Source organism: Colias eurytheme, chromosome 4 (genome assembly GCF_061535395.1).
Source record: "Colias eurytheme isolate Ceu_HAF_F1 chromosome 4, ilColEury1 Martin Lab GWU primary, whole genome shotgun sequence".
NCBI classification, from domain to species: domain Eukaryota; kingdom Metazoa; phylum Arthropoda; class Insecta; order Lepidoptera; family Pieridae; genus Colias; species Colias eurytheme.
Window position 1 is genome coordinate 2,390,934 of NC_142983.1, and position 24,820 is coordinate 2,415,753.

General features: G+C 33.1%; 1 protein-coding gene across 1 annotated transcript in view; it reads left to right on the forward strand.

The window, feature by feature from the left end:
- The window catches only part of Plc21C (Phospholipase C at 21C), a 91,047-nt gene that overhangs the window by 970 nt on the left and 65,257 nt on the right, over positions 1–24,820 (forward strand). The window lies entirely within an intron of this gene.

Consider the following 24,820-nt stretch of genomic DNA (forward strand, 5'->3'; position numbering starts at 1 on the left):
ATACCTATACAGTTTTATTTTATTTTTATTTATTTAGACATACCAACAGAGTACACATAAAAATTATAACAATTAGATCTAAACAACTAACGAATATTAATGTGATGTATACACCAATTACAGGTATGCACAAGAAAACTTATATAATTACGTTACTGTTATTTTAAGTGCTTAAATAAATTTAATTAAAGTATACCTTGAAGGCTATTGAAAGTAAGTTGTTAAAAAATCTAATAAGAATCCATTTAAGTTTTTCTAATACATATACTTTTATAATATGCAGGAGTTTAGTACTTGATACAATGGCCATATAAGATATTTTTAATAAAATATAAGCGTATCCTATTATCATCCTGTAGTATAATAAAAATAAACAGAAATAATCTGTTTTTATTTTTTATTAGGTACATTAATACGAGATAAACACATATGGTATGTGTTAAACAAAATATTATCAATCCATCTTCAGATTGGACCATTAAAAGAATAATGATTGTTGTACTATATAATTGTATACTGTCTGTTGGCATTCCATTTCATAATTTAACTATTTGGCATGAAATAATAACAAGTATATTATCTTAATCTATCTCAAATCTGAATATAAGAAACGTTTTATCATATGAGTGATAAAAATGATTTACTTGTAAAACAAAAATAGTAATCAATAATGTTTTAGTACAAAAACAATCTAAGTTTCTCAAAACATAAAGTAAACAGTATTTTTTATGTTATTATTTATGATAACAAAAACCATTAGTACCATTGTTATATTATGTATATTTTAAAATAATGTATTCTTGATAATGTAATGATTCATATATTTTCATAGTATTCTTCATCATCTTGTGCAAAAAATATCTCAAGTTCGAGTTAATTGTCTTTTAATTAAATATTTATATTTAATTACTTAAAAAATGTTATTATGAATTTTATGAAAATTTACAATTCAGTTAAAATTAAAATCTATTTAAGATGAGTATTTGTACATATTTTACGAAAACAGATAAAATCGAAAAAAGGACATCTTTTTTCGTCAGTTAGGTATCTATACATTGTACTCTATTCACAGTAGATACTTCGTTAGGTAAGTTTGAACACAAGCCGTGCAATTTCATCCGCTAATACGGTTTATTCCAATGCTAAAATACATAGACTATTTGCTACGGACAGCTGCGAAAATTGCTGGACGAAATCACGTAATATATTATCAAGTGAAATTTATGGTCGCACTCGCGTTTAATCCATTTGCATTTGAAATTCGCGAAACTGTTCATGTACTGCTGTAAATATTAGTTGAGTTGATTAATATCGTCGAAAAGTCTCTAATGAAGTCAATAGGTGGTGGCTTGGAGTTCGTAGAAATCGCTAGAAACAGCGTTTATTAAAACCTCGCTATTTATTTCTGATTTTGAATGTATGGAGGTTCCTTCAATGTGTGCTGTAATAAAATATATTTTTTTTAATATTCAAATTATTTATGTTTAATATTGTTTTATCGGATACGCTATACTCTTCGGATATGCCATAATATATATTGATATCATTGCAATCAGGAAATATCTTCTTATATATAAAAATGAATCGCAAAATGTGTTGGTAAGCGCATAACTCGAGAACGGCTGAACCGATTTCGATAATTCTTTTTTTATTATATTCCTTGAAGTACGAGGATGGTTTTTATGTAGAGAAAACGTAAATATGTACCACGGGCGAAGCCGGGGCGGACCGCTAGTTTTAAATAAAACTTATTTGACAATATTCATAAAGAACTATTACTTTACGTGCGTATACTTTCTTTCAATAAACTTTGATAAAACGACGTAAAATGGCTGTCGCATTTCGAACTCTTAAAAGGTATTTAGTATAAAACACGGAAAAATCATACATCACGTTCACGATATATATATTTTCACATTCAAAGAGTCGCTCCAATGATGCGGAATCTAAGATTTCTATTATTCCGTTCCATTATTACAATATATTTTTAATGTAGGCATAAATAAACATTATTATTTCGTGAAAATTTTTACACATTCGAAATTATTGTTATATTATTACAGATCCTGTGATTATTGTGTAAAGAAAAACATCAAAGTACTTTCAGTAGTTAGTTCAATTATTACACGAGGAATCCTATGTTAGTTACAAATGAACAATAACTAAACGACATAATAAATGTAATCAAAATCAACGTTTTACACAATGTTTTTCACAGCAAGTTATTTATAATCCCGTAATAGTGGTATCGGCTATTAGTTATCAGGCGTGGTCGTTCACCGTTAGTCCATTAGCGGAGGACAGGTGTTGGAAAATTGAAATTCTTCATTTTTACCTTATCTGTGCTCGTACTTTATGGTACACTTTTGTTCTATGAGCACATTTTTAAATGTGGAATGTTTTTTATTGGTCGATGAAGATATCGAATTGTTATAAGTTGTCTGTGGTTACAAACTATTCTCAATAAGATAAGAATATGTACACATACCAAGTTTACTTTCAACATTTTTAAAGTAAAAAAAAAATATAGAATATTACAAATTATGATTATTCTATTATTATTATTAACTAGCGGTCCGCCCCGGCTTCGCCCGTGGTACATGTTTACGTTTTCTCTACATAAAAACCATCCTCGTACTTCAAGGAATATAATAAAAAAAGAATTATCGAAATCGGTTCAGCCGTTCTCGAGTTATGCGCTTACCAACACATTTTACGATTCATTTTTATATATAAGATTAGGTGGCCTTTGTAATAATTACAAGCTTTCCACTTGCGGCTTGGCCCGCTTCATCTTATATCTAATAAATTGTATACTAAAATCTCCGTCGAGAATCATTCTATCTGTTTAAAACAACCGCATCAAAATCCTTTGCGTAGTTTTAAACATACAGTCACACAGACGGCTATAATATTCTATCCACTATGTAATTATAAATTAACAAGTTATTTATTTTTATTTGCTCCTTGAAATCCTCGTGTCATTTGGCGGCAATCACTTACGGATGTCCACCTACGTAAACTCATGTTTGATATTTTCGCGCGTAATCGTTCGAAGCTTGTGAATGAGGTTGAGGACTGATTGACAGACACCACAGACTAAACAAAACGACCGTAGACTACGAGTAATGCCCCTTTTTATTGGTATGAAAATATAAATTTGGCAATCTATTGTTCAGAAGAGTTGGTTGCAGAAAAATGTAACATTTAAAGACAAAAATATAAAGGGACCAAGAAAAATATTAATGCGGTTATTATATTATATCCGTAAATAATTCAATAGTCGTTTGTTAAAGTAATAACAAATGTACGTCATAGAGAAATTTAGATAAAGTAGGTATGTTAATTGTATCGATTATGAAATGCATATTATACTAGCTGCGCTTCGCGGTTTCACCCGCGTGGCTCAGCTCCTGTTGGTCTTAGCGTAATAATATATAGCCTTCCTCGATAAATGGGCTATCGAACACCGAAATAATTTTTCAAATCGGACCAGTAGTTCCTGAGATTAGCGCGTTCAAACAATCAAACAGACTCTAGCTTTATAATATTAGTATACATTTTATTCTCATTGGTATTCAGAAATGTGTTTCTGCCCCGTAAGCATCTGTATTCAATAGTATTTCTTTCCATAACTTTCAATCTCGCAATATATCTTCTAGGGTCTGAAAACATTTAAAATATTCAATCTTGCGTATCGGTATTTGCGGTAACCGATAATGTAATAATTCATACGAATAAATCAGTTTAACTTCTTTTGTATAAGCTTCAATATGCGTTATAAGCTTTAGTATTTAATCAAATATTCGCCTTATTCATTATTATCTATACTAATATTATAAAGCTGAAGAGTTTGTTTGTTTGTTTGTTTGAACGCGCTAATCTCGGGAACTACTGGTCCGATTTGAAAAATTCTATCGGTGTTAGATAGCTCATTTATCGAGGAAGGCTATAGGCTATATACCATCACGCTACGACCAACAGGAGAGGAGCCACGGGGGTGAAACCGCGTGGAGCGGCTAGTACTGTTATAATCCTTCTTTCATCTTAGTAATAACATTTAATTAACTTTGTATACTAAATTATTAAACTACTTAAACTGGGGACATGTTAATCTCAATTGCTTATTCTATGAGAAACAAATGAAACATCAGTATTATATAATTAAATTATATTCATAATTAAATTATAATTACTGAAACATTCAAGCATGTTGTTCGTTACAAAATTAACTCACACATTTGTAAGTTTAGTCTCCATTTTCTTACTAATTTCAAATAACATATGAACTTTCATTTAGCGTCACAGCTTACGTGTAGGAAATATTCATTTGGACTAGATTGTAATAAAAAATGAAACGTCCTATAATATTGTTTGGTTTGTATAATAATTTCGTTAAAATGATGCCATTTAATATGGACATAGAAACATCGATACATTGGTATCGATTGTCTATTCAATGCGATACGCGTTGGAAGTTAGAATTGTGAAGCTTACACGGTACTTCACGGTTATTAGTGAAGAAAAGCATTGTAACATTGTATTACTGTCACAGAATAACGATAAGTACAGTATGTAAACAATAGGTATTTTAAATGGATTTATCTTTCCAGAACTTCTATTGAATTTAAATCGAAACTGAATGAAATTTAACTGTAGCAATGGGTATCGAAATTATAAGTAAGGTAAATTTTATTCGTATATCTACCTAATTTAATTTAGAAATTGAAAGAAGCAAAATGTAAAAAAATATCGTGTGTGCCGAGCACACGTGTCAAAGGTACTAAAATTGTCGCTTTACTCCATGACGTGACGGTGTTGCCATGACGTGATTTTGAAATTTTAATATCAACGCGCCTAAAGAAGAGTTTTACTTCAAAAAATGATTATTTCTACTAACATGCGAGTAAAATTAGTAGGTAGTTCTAATTTAATCTTCGCTCAAAAAGTCAGAAAGCGCGGGTAGTTATAACAGTTAACTCAGTTAAATTATAGTGCAGTGCATATTAGTCAGTTCAATAAAGAAACGAATCTTCAATGGCGGCCAAAGCTGACTTTGACAGATGGTAGGATCATCAAAAAAGAAAATAAAAATAACGTAAATTGATAATTATTTTATTAATTATTTCAAATTGTTTGTTGACAAACTTTTTTGTTATTGTATTTGTGTATTTATATGAATTATCATATTTACGTATACAGAATGTAATAAAATCCCCATAATACTTGTAATAAGCCCATAAAACTGAACAACTTTTCCCAAAGAACATATTTTGTCAAATTCCAATAAAACATTATTTACTTTCGCAAATGCATAATTGTCATTGTAAATTTATGATAAAAACTATTATAGGGAAAATCAAATACATTTTAGTGATTTTATTTTTCCATTTTTTTTTTGCATACCGTACGGCCGTGTGTGAGCGAGAGGGAATGATAAGCGCCGCCATTGAAGATTCGTTTCTTTAAAGAACTAACTAATATCTACATATTGTAGAAAGTTCGCTGTTAGCAGTTTCAGTTTCTCGTAAAGTTTGTATGCAAACTCCTGGAACAGAATGTAACTGGCTCAGGAAATCCATGAGATGATACCCAATGCAACTTGCAAGCACTTGGAAGTTGGAACGATGTATCATGTAGCAAGTTTGTATGAGTGCGTAAGTGGTTATAATAAATGTTAATGGGCTCATGAGATGCTTTTCAATCGTCACTGCAAGAGAGTAACTAAATTCCTTAATCCCTAAATTTGTATTTTGTGTATATCGTGGCTTTAAAAGGATAGGTACATAATATGTTACATTGCGGTTTGAATCGTAGTCTCAGTTGCGTTTTGCTATGCAACTCGAGCGTCGGAATGAATGACTGAAAAATTCTTTATTGCACACTAAATACAGGATTAGAAAATAAGAGCTATAAATATAATAAGTGATTTCGGCCAGACAACCCGCAAACCATAAGGATTACATTTATGGTGGTGGTGCATTACAGGCTTTATATTTTTGCTTTAAACTAAAATAAAAGTCGGAAGTATTCTAGGAAAATACAAATGCCTAAGTTTTAAGGCTCTATAGACTGTTAAAACAATAGCTGAATGTGACAAAAAAAAACCTTTGGCTGAAACGCATCAAGAACTCAATCTCGAACATTTATTTATTCAATTAGGCTTTGTCAATAAAGGCTTTTGAGAAGTAATTTAATATAACATAAAAATAATATACCACATACCTAATCATTATGTAATTATTAGATTCGAGACACACATTAATATAATGCGCTTATATTAATTACCTAATTTAATTATGTTGTACTTCCGATTGTTTTGTGGTTATTTATGATAACAATTAACAAGTACATTGCAATGATTTTAAAGCATTTTCATACAATATATTCTCTTGTGTTACTTTGTTGATCTATACTAATATTATAAAGCTGAAGAGTTTGTTTGCTTGAACGCGCTAATCTCAGAAACTACGGATCCGATTTGAAAAATATCACTGTTAAACAGTCGCTTTTATCGACGAATGATAAAAGCTATATCATTATCACGCCAATAGGAACGGAGCAATGCGGATAAAACCGCGGGGCTTAGCTAGTATTAATTTATATTGTCCCTATGTCCCTTTGTATGCTTAAATCTTTAAAACTACGCAACGGATTTTGATGCGGTTTTTTTAATAGATAGAGTGATTCAAGAGGAAGGTTTTAGTATATAATTTATTAGGTTTTAGACAAAGCGGGCGAAGCCGCGGGCGTTAAACTAGTGTAATATAAAACTATGCAGAATATTATGTAGTTACTTTTTTCGTTATTTTTTAACTGTAATTGGTCGACATTTATGTGACTGTAAATGTGCCTCACATTTATGTTAATTTTATGTGAGAGGAATTTTATATCAAACTTTTGTTGTTGAATTCAAATTCAAATTCTTTTGTTGTAGTTGTGTCTACGAACATTTAATTTACATAATTTTTGGATAAAATTTTATTATGATAGATGTTGTTAATATAATGTAATGAGCTTTTTCATAAATATGCGTTTTTCATACGTTGTGTTTAAAATACAAAAGCTTTTATGTTTTTATAATGTAAATCATATATAGACACATTATCCTTAAATTAATGCATCTATTAAGATCTAAATTGCAGTACCTATAATGTAACATAATATCTACTACAGTACATGTAAGTTTTATGGTAATTTTACGCAAAAGTTTCCGCGTATACGTATACATTACCCTGAATACTATCTATCTGCTACGATTGGAGAAAATTTAAATTATGTTCAAACTCGAATAAAATATGTTTGTGAGTTAAAAGGTTTTCTTTTGCTTCCATTTAATTGTTATCAATAATAAGAAAAATATGATAATATTTGCAACATTTGCATCTATCACGTAAAGCCGAACGACGAACTAGTTGAGTATTTAATTAAATTATAACTGGCTGCTATGTACATACAGTGCGTTATCAGCGATCCGCCTAGCCGCTTATCAGAAGCTGCGGTAATTGGCTTTGCTTTGACGTTCATGTGAAATTAACTAACTGCGATATCTGAATTTCAATAAATCAATTTTAATAAATGCATATTTTATTATACATAATATAATATGTGTTAGTTAATAGTTATGGTAAACGTGATGTTTATGTATTTATTATTTGAAATCGATGTTAGATATAAATAACGAAACAAAATGCAGTTTTTACACTTGAAAAAGTTTATGAGATATCCAATACTTGTTGTTGTAATGTTTTTAAAGTTAAAGCTTTAATATTACAATAGCAACAAAATCTATTATTTGACTATATTATAGTTCGCATTTGGTACCACTAAATTGCACAAGGGGAAACCCACTTGATAATGTATCTAGTGATGACTTGGATTGCTATGTCATGGTCGTTGTTATTTAATATTTTGTCTACCAACTGCGAATCGTGAGCAATAGTTAGATATTTTAAATGTTTTGGTGCAGTTTTTATTATATTTCTTGTTGTTAATGTTATTGTTATGAAAATTTTCCAATAACAGATATTCCACACTAGGTGATATTAAAAATTTGTTTGAAATTGAATCGATTGAAATTATTTTTGTGTTGGATAGTGCATTTATAGAGATAAGGTTATGACTTATGACGACGTACACTACGGGGAGCGAAAAATGTTGTAAAAGCGAGAAATAATATTCCGTAGACGTTGCATGGGTCAGGTAATCCCATATTTATTTAGTTGAACAACTAAGCTTTTAAGTTTTAATATCCATTGTCTTTAATTAACGAAAAAGGTAAAATTATGAAAATGAAATCTTACATAGTTTGAGACAGCTTAACATTTCATCTGCTACACCTGAGTTTATCACTGAATACTCGCAAAAGCGAAAAAAAAGCTTTTTAGAGCATTCGTTGCAGCTAGTCCTACATTTATTTCGTTTTATGTCAACACCTCCTAATATTACCGTACATTATCCATCCAAATAATTTCGTTCAACACCTCACTATTTAATATTTCATTGTCTAATGAGTAAACTGAACGGGACGGTCAAGTGCATCTCGCACGTGAGCCGATCTATTTCGGTTGGCCACTTGTCGCCCGGCCTCGTTGATGTGCCGTCTAGATCATTTGGGTCATTAGTTTGTATTGAGGTATTGTCATAAATAGATATAATATAAAAATAGAGGAAGTGATGCAGTGTATTGGCAGTTGAATGACCTTGTATGTCGTGGGAGTTTTTTTGGGTTCAATGACGAGATGGGTGTTGCTTTAGGAAGAAAATCTCTTGGAATGATATTTCTGATGATAGTTGGCCTACGTTAATCTCGTACTGCCACATTAGCTATATCTCTTTTTTAAAAACTGGTGACTGTAATAATTGCCAATTAATAAATTTAACAAACTGATGAGGGATACTTAATTCTAAATATGTAATTTACTATAATAAATTAAATCCCCTCTGTTGACTTTATCATATCGATGAACTCTAATAATTTATGCATTATTTGTTTAAGCCAATGTCAACGCAATTGTTATAACCAGTTTAACTAGACCTTGAACTTCGTGTGCAAAAGTTATTGCGGAATTTATGTGTGTCAATATGTATGTGATTTCGTATAAATGTGAAAAGTATAATACTATAAGATATTTGAATTGTAGCAATGAGGTTGGAAGCAGAATGATACGATGAGTGGTAAACATTATTATAATTATTATAAATCATAGTAAAATGTATTGTTTTAGGCATGAAAAAATCTACGTAAATATAAACATTTCCTTCGATTCCTTTAAGTATTTTATCCATTGGCGATACATGACATGATTCCGAAATACGGTGAAGATATTTGAGCAATATAAAATCTGTCCATATTTGTTATCTAATGATAACTCGTAAAAAAATCTAGTCTGAATCCGACACAGTTCCCATATCAAATAAGTTATTCATTCGAAAAGACGCATTACAGACATCTTGTACCAAAAGATGACACATGTCATCTAAAATGGCGGATAACTTGATAAATAATATAGCAAAGTAAGCAAAATTTATTTATTGGATGTTTTAGGAACTAAATCAGAAAATGTTAGCCATCCGAAGAGACGGATTGACAATTCCGTAGCCTACAAAGTTTATTTCGGTTTAAATTGTAAACAAAAGTGTCCTTCTTTTTACGACAAAACTCAAATATTTTGCGTGTCTTTTACACTTTATTCTTTTTTTAAATCTTTATTACGAACATTTACAAAACGGTTACTGTCAAATCATTTCTATTCTCAATAGATGCGGCCATAAAACTGTTATGATTGAGAGTAGTACAGATATAAAAATAAAAATAGCCACTTCACACTCTTTTATCTCGTAAGAAGTAGATAAAACAATTTCTTGAAGCGTTTAAAATGATGTATTCGTTACATACGAAACTCAAACATTTATTTATTCAATCAGACTTTTTATAAAAGCACTTTTGAACCGTCATAACATTTTTTAACATTTACCACCGATTCGGAAAGCAGTATCTATGGAGAAGAACCGGCAAGAAGCTCCATATAGTTGCTCTTTTAAAATCATGTCAATATTACAATTGTATACGAAACTATAAGTCTCACAAATTAACGTCAGCGGTTTTAGCAAAAAAGGTGATTGCACTCGCGTTGGAAATAACTTTTGTCCGATTTTCGCGAAATGCGGATGAAAAATGACGCCATTAATACCCGTCCAATTTGAACGGGACTCTTTGTGATAAACTTCGCTTTGAAAACTTCGAGCTTTCAGTTTTCACCAAGTATTCGATGGCCTAGGCTTTCTTTGGAAGTGTCTGACGATTTTTGGTGAAAATAACTCGGCGTCTTTGGAATGCTGAAATTTTGAAATGTTTTCGTAGTTATTAAATATTTGTTTAAATACTTTTGTTAATTATTCTTTGAGTCGTTTTTTTGTTCCTCTCAATAGGACATTATTCCAATATATTTTTGCAATAATTATAACTACATCGAAGATCAACGCAAATCATTATCGTTTAAACACTGACGAATTAATTATAATCGCATTATAACAATCAAAAGTACATTATTGAGTTATGTCATAGTTTGCATTTCGCTATAAATTTTCCACTAATTAGTAAGTGATGAATAATGAATGGTCCCGACGTATAATATTGACACACTTTCAATTTAAATTGCCTGTTTTCAACCTGTTATACCTACCTATTCATGAACATTGCGTAATTTTAATTTCTTGTGGGTAGTTTGAGAAATACTTTGAATAGTTCGATGGAGAGATCGGCTTTTGTTTATAGTTTGGAACAGAAATAATCATTGAATAAGTATAATAGACCGGGAGATACTGACACAAAATTTCGAGTCATTTGTAACAGGATGGCGGTTCTACAGGGGTCTTAGTACGCAATGACAAAAAGAAAAATGATGGTGTGAACGCTGGTACCGGTGGGTTAGTCGCGTGGGCTTTAGTCGAACTCGTCGGAAAAATAGCGAAAGTCAAACGATTTGTAACACCAAAATTTTAGAATTTACCGATAGCCCATAAAAAAGAAGTAGGCGGTAGTGTCATGCCATACTTTTCCGGTATGACTTACAGCCCGCCATACCGACGCGAATGTGTTGATTTAAAAAAAACAATTATTCAACCATTTGTACCAAGCTAACTTTTGCACAGGTAACCATCGTCGTGCAGCCATTTACGAAAATCGCCATGCCATACTTTTCGGACGATTCCAAATGGTCGCCATACCGCCGAAAATCTGCAATTTTTTTTTATTTCGCCTATCTTTTTGTACCAGTATTGCATTTGGCTTTTTGGAGAGTATTTGATAAAATGTGACCATTATTATATTTGCCATACTTCTAGTAGGGGGAAAAAGTGCTGTCATACTTGAAAAATAAATTTATTATTAATTTATATAAGTGAAGATTTCCAACACCTAGATCTTTGAAATTTTGTATTTATATTCGTTGATCCTCAAACTTACAGGAAAAATAAGTGCCATACTGTTACAAATCGTTTGACTTTCGCTATTTTCCGACGAGTTCGACTAACGCCCACGCGACTAAGCCGCCGGTACCAGCGTTCACACCATCATTTTTCTTTTTGTCATTGCGTACTAAGAACCCTGTAGAACCGCCATCCTGTTACAAATGACTCGAAATTTTGTGTCAGTATCTCCCGGTCTATAATTAATGAGTTATGAATTTTTTTCTATGTGTATTAATTTCTACTTTCAAACATGTCATCTATTGATTTTTGGCCTCTGGCAATAGAGATAATTCTTTCATTATAATTATTAATACCTACCATAATTTCTTCCTAAATCTTTTCTTAGAATAATACAGTGCGCGAGTGAAACCGCGCGATATATCTAGTATATTGTATTATAAATAGCGTTCCAGCGACAGATTTGCTCACGTGCACTTGACGTTTTTGCTCTATATTTATTATTTTCTTACCAATATTGTAACATGTTTTTTCCATTTCCTTCAAGATTTATTTAAAAAAAAACCAGCCTATGTATACAGGTATAATTTACGTACATTTTACATGAAACGTTGGAAGTTAAAAACTTTTAACCGATAAGCATAATTACTATCGAATTTATAACAATAAGATTACGCTTATAACGATACATTTAAGCTTGGTAATGTTACAAGATTCCAACAGATTGTACTATAATTTTATTTGTCACGCAATATTGTGTGTAGCTTTCCCGTAGATCGGACACGCAATAAAAGTTCCACTTCCGAAATGTGTGGGTGACGGAATTGTGACAACATCACAATGAAAATAACACCGTGGCTTTTGTAACTGTTTGATGAAAACAGATTTTTTGTCAGAGCTTGTGCAGAGGCGTAACGATTAGATAGTAATACATGCACTGTTCGAACGATTATGAACGCAGGTGTGCTGTGTGGTGTGACATGCTTAAGGATTTGTTTAGGATTGGAATAGAATGAAGTTATGGTCAGGGATTCGTATATTATTAACATTTGGCGTTAACCCATTGTTAATATTTTACGACTCTGATGTACAAGCACTGATTAGCGCATTGAAAGCGTGACTGGCAAAACTAACCGCGCTCATAAAGTGAGCTTAACCAGCCCGTTCATTCCAAAATACCTAATCCAGTCGATTCGCATTAAGATAACCAAAATATCGCCATTGTGCGATTCCAAATTCAGCGAAGCGGATCCCGAAACTGCGTTCAGATGACGTTAGAGTAAATTTAGTTAGAATTATTCATAAGACCGCTTCGAGAAAGATGTTATTTTTAACGCGTCGTTTCCTCATTTATTGTCCGGTGGCTGCGTTACGCGGTTTATTATATGATCATTACTTTCCGTTCCCACGCTTTAATTTATCCGTGCGGTAAACAGGGTATAGCGTATGCATGTAAGGCGTTGTTTCAGCGAAAAGTTAATCAAAACAACGTTCATCATTTTTGAGTTGTGTTGCTGATAGCTAATATATGGGGCATCACGTTCGCTCGACGGAGTATCTTGAACTCTTCAATGTTTTTGTATTGTATTATGTATAAAGAGTATGGAGTAAATATTGTTTCTTAAACAGAATTGGACTAATAGCGCCTTTTTATCGTATTGTGACTGAAATATTTTAATTCGTGCGTCGTTGATTGGACCATAACTCGACACGTAAATAATTAATTGGAGACGTATGCAGGATATTTTGTTTCAATTTCAATTAAAATAAATAACAATACATGAACTTTAATCAAATTCATTAATTACGTAAGTTGATCAAATTTTGGTACACTATTTTGCATCGATTTACAATCGATATCTATAATAATTATTGTATGTGAAGTATTCACCCTCAATCGAGCGTACTACACTATTCAGTAGGCTGCAGCCTGCATTCGAAGAGCTTAATTATTCCCTCACACTACATTGTCCGCGGTAGTTGCATACCAAATATGTATTGATTTATAGCTTATTAGGATTACTTGCTTTATGTTAATGGTTCCTGAAATGTATTTTATGAATTTCTAGACTATAAATTCAGTGTTGAAATAAACTGAGCAATAAATATTTAATGTACCTAAAATAGATTTTAATTATATTTCCGTGTCGCTTCACTCGTATATTTTTCATATAAGGACTTGTTTGATATCCGTTTTTCATAGAATTTTGATTTGTAACCAAAAGTGATGTATGGAGTTTTCCAAGATTCGATCTAATTACCGGTGAACTCCCTTCAGAGTTACTTTTGTATTAAAAATATTAACAGGGATTGAACGTCTCCTGCATATTTACTTACATATTTGGGCTGATTTTCCAATTCTTGGCTAAAACTTATTCGTCTAATATCGTATTGAACAACTCTTTCAGAAATGTGTATTGATATTTTACAGATGTAATTTTCAGGTTATTGTGTAAGTTTTAACCAAAGATTGAAAAATAGGCTCTTATACAAATAATTCGACCTACAAGTAACACCTTGAATGAAAGACATAATCTTAAATTTTGTCAACGGCACAAAGTAATAATTTCGATTGGATACATAGACCGGACTCTCAGTGGAGTTTCGTTTGCAAAAATCGCGGACCTAAATCTGACTTCTGATATATATTGTATAGATCCCAGACATCCTATAGACAGATGTTGCCAACCAGTTTTGTGGTCCCCCTGCCCGCACCCCGGTAATTAAATATGGCATACAAAGAAAAAAATAAAAATTTCCAAAACATGCCGTGTGGGGTATCAAATGAAAGAACTTATTGAGTAGATCACGAATATATAGCATACTATATACATTTCTTACACTTTCTCTAAGATTTTTTAGAAAATTTACGAAAATGGTCCATTTTTGAGTTAACTTTAAACCACTATAGATTGAAAACTCATGAATATATTTTTTAAATTATTATTTTAAATAATTAACAATAGTCCATTGTTTACGATTCAATATTTCGTACAGTGAAATAGTTGCATGGGGGAGTGGGGGGAGCATTCAAAGATGGCTAGTATATTTTCAAGTTCATATAGTATATAGTTATTTTCATCAAATCCACCACATAGCTCACTTATATTATATTACGAACTATTGAATCATAAACAATGGACTGTTGTTAATTATTTAAAATAATAATTTAAAAAATATATTCATGAGTTTTCAATCTATAGTGGTTTAAAGTTAACTCAAAAATGGACCATTTTCGTAAATTTTCTAAAAAATCTTAGAGGAAGTGTAAGAAATGTATATAGTATGCTATATATTCGTGATCTACTCAATAAGCTCTTTCATTTGATACCCCACACGGCATGTTTTGGAATTTTTTATTTTTTTCTTTGTATGCCATATTTAATTACCGGGGTGCGGGCAGGGGGACCACAAAACTGGTTGGCAACATCTGTCTATAGGATGTCTGGGATCTATACAATATATATCAGAAGTCAGATTTAGGTCCGCGATTTTTGCAAACGAACATCTCCTTGGAGCCTGCTCTAACATGCAAAACATCCATTCATACTATGAATTCAGCTGTGACACATAGAGATGAGCCAAATAGCTGAAAATTGATATAAATCATACAAATATAAACATACATACATTATTGTATGTGTAGTGTCGCACACCAATAAAGACGTAATAAAAATAGATGATACGGCATTGTCCGTACCGTGTTTATACTCCCCTGTGGTGTTTGGTATCACGGTTTTGTATGCCCCAAATTACGATATGTTCTCTTTATTTGTTTTGTTCTTTATATTATGTTTGTTTATTTATATAAGTAATAATAAATCATAATCACTATACATAGTATAAAACAAAGTCGCTTTATCTGTCCCTATGTCCCTATGTATGCTTAAATCTTTAAAAATACTCAACGGATTTTGATGCGATTTTTTTTAATAGATAGAGTGATTCAAGAGGAAGGTTTTAGTATATAATTTAATATGTTTTAGACAATGCGGGCGAAGCCGCGGGCGGAAAGCTAGTTTTATATATAAACTGCCATCAAAAATATTGAATTTGTTGTTTAAAGTTTTAGTAAAGCAAATATTATTTTATTCGAATATATAAATTATAAACGTTTCAGTATGAGTTTTAAGTATATCAATGTTAAAAATTGTCTCTTATTTTATTGGGGTTTAAAATACACGTAGAGCAAAAATTTTCAACATATTCGATAGATACAGCCAGTTTTCGTTACAGCTATAAAATAATTTTATCAGTTCGGTAGTTTTGCAAAAAAAAAACAAATTTTTAATAATTATACCATATAAATTAAATAAATCTCACTCTTAAACATGCATGTGTATGTGTATATGTGTGTTTGTGTGTGGGCGTGTGTGTGGGTGCATGTGTGGGTGTGTGTGTGGGTGTGTGGGTGTGTGTGTGTGTGTGTGAGTAATTTAGATAGTGCTCTATACTTCCAGTTTCAAGATCTCTTCAGTCTGAGTATAATCAAGACCTTGCATCCATACTTTTCTGCTGCACTTGAAAGAAGCTATTTCGTTAAAATCAAAAGGACATATTGTTATATAACACTTTATGAGTGAGAATTTTGATAAAACAGAGACTACAATATTAAGCTTTGAAGGCACTCATTTATTTTAACCGAGTTGAAAGTATTTGAAGAAGCCATTAATCATTTAATTCGCAATTCGGAATCTATTTAAAATATCAATAGGACATTGGAGTTATCGTCATTTTGAAATGTTGAAAAATATTAATTAAAGAGTTAGATCGCGTTTTATTTTATGGACTATTATTTATGTAATGTCTGGAGTTATTTTTTAATCATTGCCGTTCGTTAACCTCACATAATTCAAAAATAGTTTGCATTTTATAAAAATACCTCGATCAGCTTAAAAATAGTCATAAAATTATTACAAAACTTTTTTTTAAATTTTCAAAAAAAAAAGTTTATTTCTCGAAGTTTATATAGGTGTGATGCAAGCAAAGTTTTCCAAGGACATAAAACGAGCGATGCTTATACAAACATACGTGTACGGTTATGCGGTCGCTTATAAAGACGTAATAAAAACGTATGGCACCGCCGCGGCCGCCCGTGCGTGAGTACGTTGTGTTGCTGACGGTACACGGTTTGGTACAGATCGCGATGTTTGTTGTGGGATTATGGGCAGTTACGTGTGACTGTGTTGCGCTGTTTTGCTGATCGTACGCGGCGAGGTTGTAGGTTGTGGTGTTGAACGCCTAGAAGTATTTTTTTGAAGTAGGTTTAATTGGTAATGAAGTTTACCTATCGCCGCCCGGGGCGTATTTAGATTTACGTTGTGTCGTTGCTGACGGTACATGATTCGCTATTGCTGTTTGTTGTGAGATTAGAGGGGTTAACGTGTGAATGTGTTGAGCTTTTTTGCTGATCATATGCGGCGAGGTTGCAGGTTGTGCCGTTGTGATTTAGAAGTATCACTTTTGATAATTTTTAAATAGGTAGTAATGGTGTTCAACCCTTATTATTATTTCAGTATTATTTCAATAATACCTGTATGATTGTCTATAATTTTGTATTCGGTGACATTTTCTTCCGCTTAATATATTATTTTATTCATGTTTCCTGGTATTCTTATACGATAATGTATATGAGAACCCAACCGAACTTGCTTCTGTGAAATCTGCATCGGATATGCTTACATTACCACGATAAATTGTGAACAGATGGCAAGTTATAGATATGTGTATCTGTATAGCATGACCTACATTGTGGAAACGTGGAAATAGTGGAAATTTATTTGTTATTCATTAAGATTATCGTAATCTTATATATAAAAATGAATCGCAAAATGTGTTGGTAAGCGCAAAACTCGAGAACAGCTCAACCGATTTCGTTAATTCTTTTTTATAATATTCCTTGAAAAACGAGGATGTTTCTTATGGAGAGAAAACGTAAACATGTACCACGGGCGAAGCCGCAGCGGACCGCTAGTACTTTAAAAAAATTACATCTAATATGTAATTTGTTATTAAAATATTCAGTTGATTTAAACGTTTCTTTGTATTTATAACTTCTACACTTAAAAAGAAAATCGATATAGCTCCAATAATACCACAAAGGTTAGCGTGTGTAGGGTCACAAAATATGGCCTTTGTTTCGCCGATAATAGTGATTGCCTTCCGAGTTTTGTGCACCGAAACATTTCCGAAAATGGCAACAGTGTTACAGTAATAGCGTTACAAGCATCACTTGTTATGAGGTTATCTTGTTGCGGTTTATTTTCGGTATTGGTTATGTTTGGATTTTAGGCTTTAATATATTTTTATTCATTGGAAATAAACGCTGCTTGCTATTCTTCTGCTTGTTACCTTTTACCGTGGTTGCTTGGAAGAGATCACTAATAAGTGATAAGGCCGCCAAATAAGTTGTCTTTTCTGTAAGTTTTAAGGTTTTCCTGTTTGTACAATTTTATTAAGGGCCGATTTTTCAATGCTTGGATAAAACTTATTCGTTGAATAATGTATAAATACATTATTCGACGTTACGTATAACGTATACATTTTAAAAACGTATTCTAATTGCCCGTATTTGACAGTTTACGTGACATTTTAATATTTTATTGGACGGATAAGTTTTATCCAAGCATTGAAAAAATCGGCCCTAAAACGCCACCTCTTCTTTATCCTACTCCTGAACCCATTTACTGTATGTTTGACTGATTTCTTCGGTCAAATACATTTCGGAAAATGGTTAAGCTAATAATAATTATTTAGGGAAACAATGTTTGTAACGTAACCAATAGTAACAGAGGTATATTTAGAATATTAGTGCGGACTAACACAACCTGAAATGTTCAGATAGATCGATCGGTAAACCGGCGGTTAAGAGGTATTGCGACGTCGCACGCTGGCTACGCTAAACGTTGTTTAACTATACGTAAACCATGCTTGATTAAACGTGGTTTAACTATACGTAATCCATGCTTGATCAAACATGGTTTAACTTATACGTAATCTATGCTTGATCGAACGTGGTTTAACTTATACGTAGTCTACGCTTGATTAAACGTGGTTTAACTATTCGTACTGTATGCTCGATGGCTCAGCCGTGATTGAATTTGCACAGATTCTGTAAATACACGAAGGCAATATGTTGTGGTGGACCCGGTTTACCTTAGGTCGGTTTATGTGATGCAAATAAATTAGGCGAAATGAAAATTAACTACTCTTGCCATAGTTTAGTCTTAATCAAGTAATGTAGGATGTTGTTGTAGTTAATTGTTTTTGATGGTGTAATATTTTAGCTAGTAATTTAGTAGCTCATTTTTTATGCATGTAAACATTGCGAGTTAGTTTGATTGCCTATCAGCCTTCAAATTTTTTTTTTAGAAATAAATCTGTTCATATTTTATTAAAAGATGTAAAAATCGATCAAATGAAGTAACTATAGCTTTTTAAAGGTCATTTTGAAAAGAATCTCTCAATCAATCACGATTTTGTTCTCAGAAACTCCGGTAATACCGTTACTCTAGAAATCTTAGTGCTCTAAAATATATTTTTTCCTCTTTTCAATGGTCGGATAATGGGTCCTTAACTATAGGTACACTTTTCACTTAGCGTGCTAAGTGCGCGGATGCATTAATATTCAAGACCATGATGGTAAATGGTTGAACTATGCATTTACTTTTTCTATATTATATTCTTGCCGTTGATTCTTGCCTTCTCTCTCTTCTTGAAAAAGTAGGAAGGTTCAAATTTTGTTGTGTTGAGAAATGTTTGATGATTTTAGTCTATTTGTATATAATTGTATTTAATAGGTTCTTATATTCATAAAAAAACAGATATAACGTGAAGTATCTTATTAAGTTTTTCATAACATTGGACACATATTGCTACGCATACAGCTTTCAACGCGTGGTTATCTACGCCGTAGCAGTAACGGGTATCGCGTAGCGCTACGGTGTTTACCTTCTACGTCATTCAGAAAATTACATGTTTCTAAAGAAAATTAGTTTAGTTTTCATTTTACGTAAACTGGAAATAAGTTTAAAATTTTTATTGCATAAATGTATTTATTGATATATGGGTTTGGTAAAATTAATATGTATTTTTATGATAATGCAGATAAGATACAGTGACTTTGGCAATGGATCAAAAAGACCAGTGTACTTTAATTTTTTGTAATGGTATATTTGACGCTTTTAATATTTTTATGAGTTTTGCAATTATTCTGCAATACTGAGATAAAATATACACGTAAATAATAATTAAGTATACTTATTCTTTAAATAGCTCATGTTTTTAGCAATTCTACTGCTTTGTGTATCATGTTAAATTTATAATATTTAATTAAAATTATATCCATGGTATTTTAGCAAAATCTCTTATATAAATGAAAATAGAAAAATCTGTTTAAAATTTTCAGAAATTACTACAGGATTTTCTCGTTAATAATCCTATAGGTATACGTAACACAGATTATAATCATCTGTTATATTACGACGGCCCATTAAACTGAATAAGCAGATCATACCCAACATGTCTAGTCGGAGTGGAAGTTGATAGGTCTAGTCATTAGGCTGGTTCACGCAGAGCGAGCAGCCTCGCAAAACAATTGCCGCGCGAAATAGCTCGGTCAATATAGAGTGGCTCGGACATTAGGCGCGGGACATATACAAGCGGCGCGGCGCGCATCGGGCGCGCTGTTGGCGTCCGAAAATGATATTTATATAGAGTGGTTAAATGCATTTTCTTCATGCATAATTTAGTAAAATTATGTTTTTTGTGCTAAAAGAGATTAACATTAATTTGAAAGTAACGATTTTGTTTTGATAATTCCTTGTAAGTAAATAGCGAGGATAACCCCACGATTGCAAATATATCTTTGTTGAAAATGTTGGAATTTACTTGGAAAATTTTATAGTACTTTTAAAGTAATTTTAAAGTTGTACTGGTGTAATGATGGAAGAAAAGAAGGTTAAAATAACACAAAATTTATATTGTACTAGCGGTCCACCCCGGCTTCGCCCGTGGTACATATTTCGCAATAAAAGGTAGTCTATGTTCTTTCTCAGGGTCTAAAGATTATCTGTGCCAAATTTCATCAAAATCGGTCCAGTACCTAGTTTATGCGTGAAAACCATACATACATACATACATACATACATACATACATACATACAAACCTTTCCTCTTTATAATATTAGTATAGATAAAATATGGTTTTCAAACACAGGTTTACATTTAAACCATATAAATCTTATCATTAAAATCTCAGTTCAAAAGTATTTACAGTACTGATCATTCCACAATATTATTACAATTACAAATAAATAAAAAACACAATCAAAATCAGGATTATCTTTATTTCTGACATTGTAAATACATGGGAACTTTCATTATGCTCTTCTTCATTTTCACTTTCCCTACTGCCATCACCTGTGTAAATCATTTCATCGATTAATTCAATTCACCTTTAAAAACAAAACGAAGAAGGGTATGTAATAGCAGCTCTATATAATTCCACACAGAGAGAACACATTTTTGACTGACAGGCTACCGTCTCCTACCACCCGATTTGTTTTTGATTGTGTATGACCGTGAATTGACCTCTATTTGGATGCGATGGGGGAAGCGCGCCTGCGGTACGCCTGCGGTACGCCCGCGGCGCAACGGTGGCGTGCCGCCTCGACGCCTGTCCAAAATTCTTTCATACAAAATGTATAAGAAGGATGTGGTGCAAAACAGATTGAAGAGGCGCGCTTATGGCACGCCCGCGCCCGCACCGCTTGTGTTTGACCCGCGCCTTATGGACGTGGCTCGGTCGAGGAAAATAATAGCACACGCGCCGAACCGCGTCTACACAGAGCGCGGAGCCTCGCGAAATTTATGCGTGAGGCAGGTGTTTGGAACCGCCTAATAGATTTGTTTGATTACGGTTTTAATGCCTTACAATGATTGCATGATACCACATTATCCTTTTTGATTACTAAAAATGACAGCACGCGCGCTTTCCCCGGCCGAGCCAGGTCCACACAGACCGAGTTGCTTCGGGCAGAATTGTTTCGCGAGGCTGTTCGCTCTGTGTGAACCCGCCTAATGGATATTACATTATCCTATTTGATTACGGTCTTAATGCCTTAATGTATCACATAGTGTGCGTCCACACTGAATGCGCGGTGGCGGCGGCCTAGGCGGGCGCGACGAGCGGGCGCTCGCGGTGGCCACACCGACGCGCGAGCTCAAGTAGCGGTTCGACGTTTTTCGGGTGTTGCAAACTTTGGACGATTTGCTATTTTTACTGGACAGTCCGATTTTGAGATGAGATCATTATAGAAGTTGTACACGAAATAAATAAAACAGAGGAATAACGGGTGAATCTTATATGAAGAATTGAGATTATACCCTACAAAATTACTGTGGTGTATATAAGTGTTTTAGATTGAATCGCACTTATTAATAAAGAAGGTTCACTTCAACAATTATGTATTTACCGCTATTTTACGAAAAACAATAAGTGCAGGTCCACACTGCGAGCCTAGCGCGGTTGCGACGGCGGGCGCGAAATATCAAACGTATGAAACGCGCCTTTGCGTCCACATTGAAATGACTATGGCGGAAGCCTAGTGCGACGGTAATGAGCGAGCCAGCGCGCGTAGTTTTCAAACTCTCCTATCCGCGCGTTCTGGCCACACTACGGGCCTAGTCAGCAAGCGACCCAATGCGCGGACGGCGGGGGTATCAAACCAGTTCGGTCTTGTCGCTCGATTTCTTATATTATATCCTTTATTGTTTTTCGTAAAATAGCGGTAAATACTTAATTGTTGAAGTGAAACTTCTTTATTTATAAGTGCGATTCAATCTAAAACACTTATATACACCACAGTAATTTTGTAGGGTATAATCTCAATTCTTCATATAAGATTCACCCGTTATTCCTCTGTTTTATTTATTTCGTGTACAACTTCTAAAATGATCTCATCTCAAAATCGGACTGTCCAGTAAAAATAGCAAATCGTCCAAAGTTTGCAACACCCGAAAAACGTCGAACCGCTACTTGAGCTCGCGCGTCGGTGTGGCCACCGCGAGCGCCCGCTCGTCGCGCCCGCCTAGGCCGCCGCCACCGCGCATTCAGTGTGGACGCACACTAAAGGATATAATATAAGAAGTCGAGCGACAAGACCGAACTGGTTTGTTACCCCCGCCGTCCGCGCATTGGGTCGCTTGCTGACTAGGCCCGTAGTGTGGCCAGAACGCGCGGATAGGAGAGTTTGAAAACTACGCGCGCTGGCTCGCTCATTACCGTCGCACTAGGCTTCCGCCATAGTTATTTCAATGTGGACGCAAAGGCGCGTTTCATACGTTTGATATTTCGCGCCCGCCGTCGCAACCGCGCTAGGCTCGCAGTGTGGACCTGCACATACGCTTCATAGTCGTTGAAGTAAATATTATTTATTATTCTCTCGGAGAATGAAAATTATATGAATAATAGCGCGTAGGTGATTTTGGTTTGGTAGTAGAAACAAAATATGTATTTACACTTTTAGTGAAAGTTCAAATGAATAATAAAGTTTTGATTTTTAGATGTGTATGTTATTTTAATTGGATGTTGACTTGTTATTTTCTGACGAAAAGTACTGAACTGGAACGCAGCAAGCATTCAATAAAAGAACAAAAAATTATATTTTTGAAATAGCAAAATTGTTATTTTTTACACAAATTCAACAGAGGCATGTTCTTTGTAGAGAATGAGCCTGGAATGTAAATTCTATCATTATTCCTATACTTGCTTTGTTGAATTCACAATTTGTATGGAAATCGAAACTATCTTCTGAACAATTACGTCTAGCAATTCCGAATTATCACTACAACGGTCGATAAGATCGTCGGAGTGTATAATTATAGGAGCAGACAGATAAGCAAATTGTCTGCCTTGAACATAAAAAGATTCTAGTCGGGTGTTACGTAGGAGACGAAGATGCGTTGGTTGGATGCAGTCAGACCGAATTAGCGAATTATAAGTGACATGACTTGTAGGATTGAGTGGGCTGGTCTAGGATTTTATATTATTACTAACTTTCCGCCAGCGGCTTCGTCCGCTGAGGTTAAGAATAAGCCGCATAGTTCCAGACAAACAGACAAAAATTTTAAAAACTATATTATTGGCTTTGGTATCTATTGTATGAAGATCACACCCCAAGTATTCTTTACAAAAAATATTCAATGTTCAGTTTTGACTTGCCTACGATTTAATTATATGTATAGATTTTATTATGTATATGTTTGAATTATACAAGAAAACATTTCAGCATCCGTAGGACCTATGAAAATCCAGTATATACTCAAATTTATTTATTGCTAAGTATGTGTTTTATAGGCTGTTTTAAAACCAGTATGAACCTTGCCAATAAATATGAGTGATGATTAGTGTGAGGTAGTAATATATTACCTACCGTAAATAAAATATACTTCACTATTTATCAGCGACCAGCGAAACGAGCTTTTAAATGTAAGTTATATTGTAAAAGATACCACTAACAAAACATAGTTTTACATAAGCCTGCAAATCTTACAAATGTAGAGTTGAGTATAGAGTTCTTCAATAGAAATGCAAAGATATCTCCATAGTCCATACTGCATGCTGGAATAAACAGCGACAGTGTTTCATAAATATTTTATATAGAAAACGAGTAAATTCTATATATCTTAATGTATTGTTAAGTTCGTTTTAATTCCATTTAAGTTTAATTGTGACAACAAACACAATAACTTATTAAATTTTATTAATGCTTTTCTTAACTTGGTGCTCATAATCAGACTTGATATTTTTATTTTAGTTTAAAAAACTGTAATGCAACTACAAGTTGTAGTTAATAATATTTTCCAAAAGATCTATAAAATTGTATTTTGATTTCGGTCCTTGATTTGTATTGCCAATTCGTAGTAAATATGCCGCCCACGGGCGTTGAAAATAATTTTAAAAGATTTCATTACTGCGAAAGATTTATTCTGATCAAGATAGCATAAAGCCTTTTTAAAGTATAATAATTAGTACTCCCATTAAGAGAAGAATTTAATAAACAATTACGTTGTTTTGAATGTAGGCTAAATTCGAATACAAATGGCTTTCAAAGAGATGAAGTACATGGTGTCTAGTTGCCGAAATGTTTCGTGAAAAGGGTTAAAGTTTTCCAATACAGTTCGGCAAACCATTAATTAGATATATTGGACAAGCATAGTCACGTTCTTGTCTTGTTAATGAGTTTAAGGACACAGTCGTAAGCGCTGAAATTTATTGACCCTTCAGAATAATATTTGCTGTACTATTGTTAAACATAGACTATAAAACAACACTGTTCTGTATTTATGATTATTTCATGAAGACTCGTGGCGTGCGAGCAAACGTTTT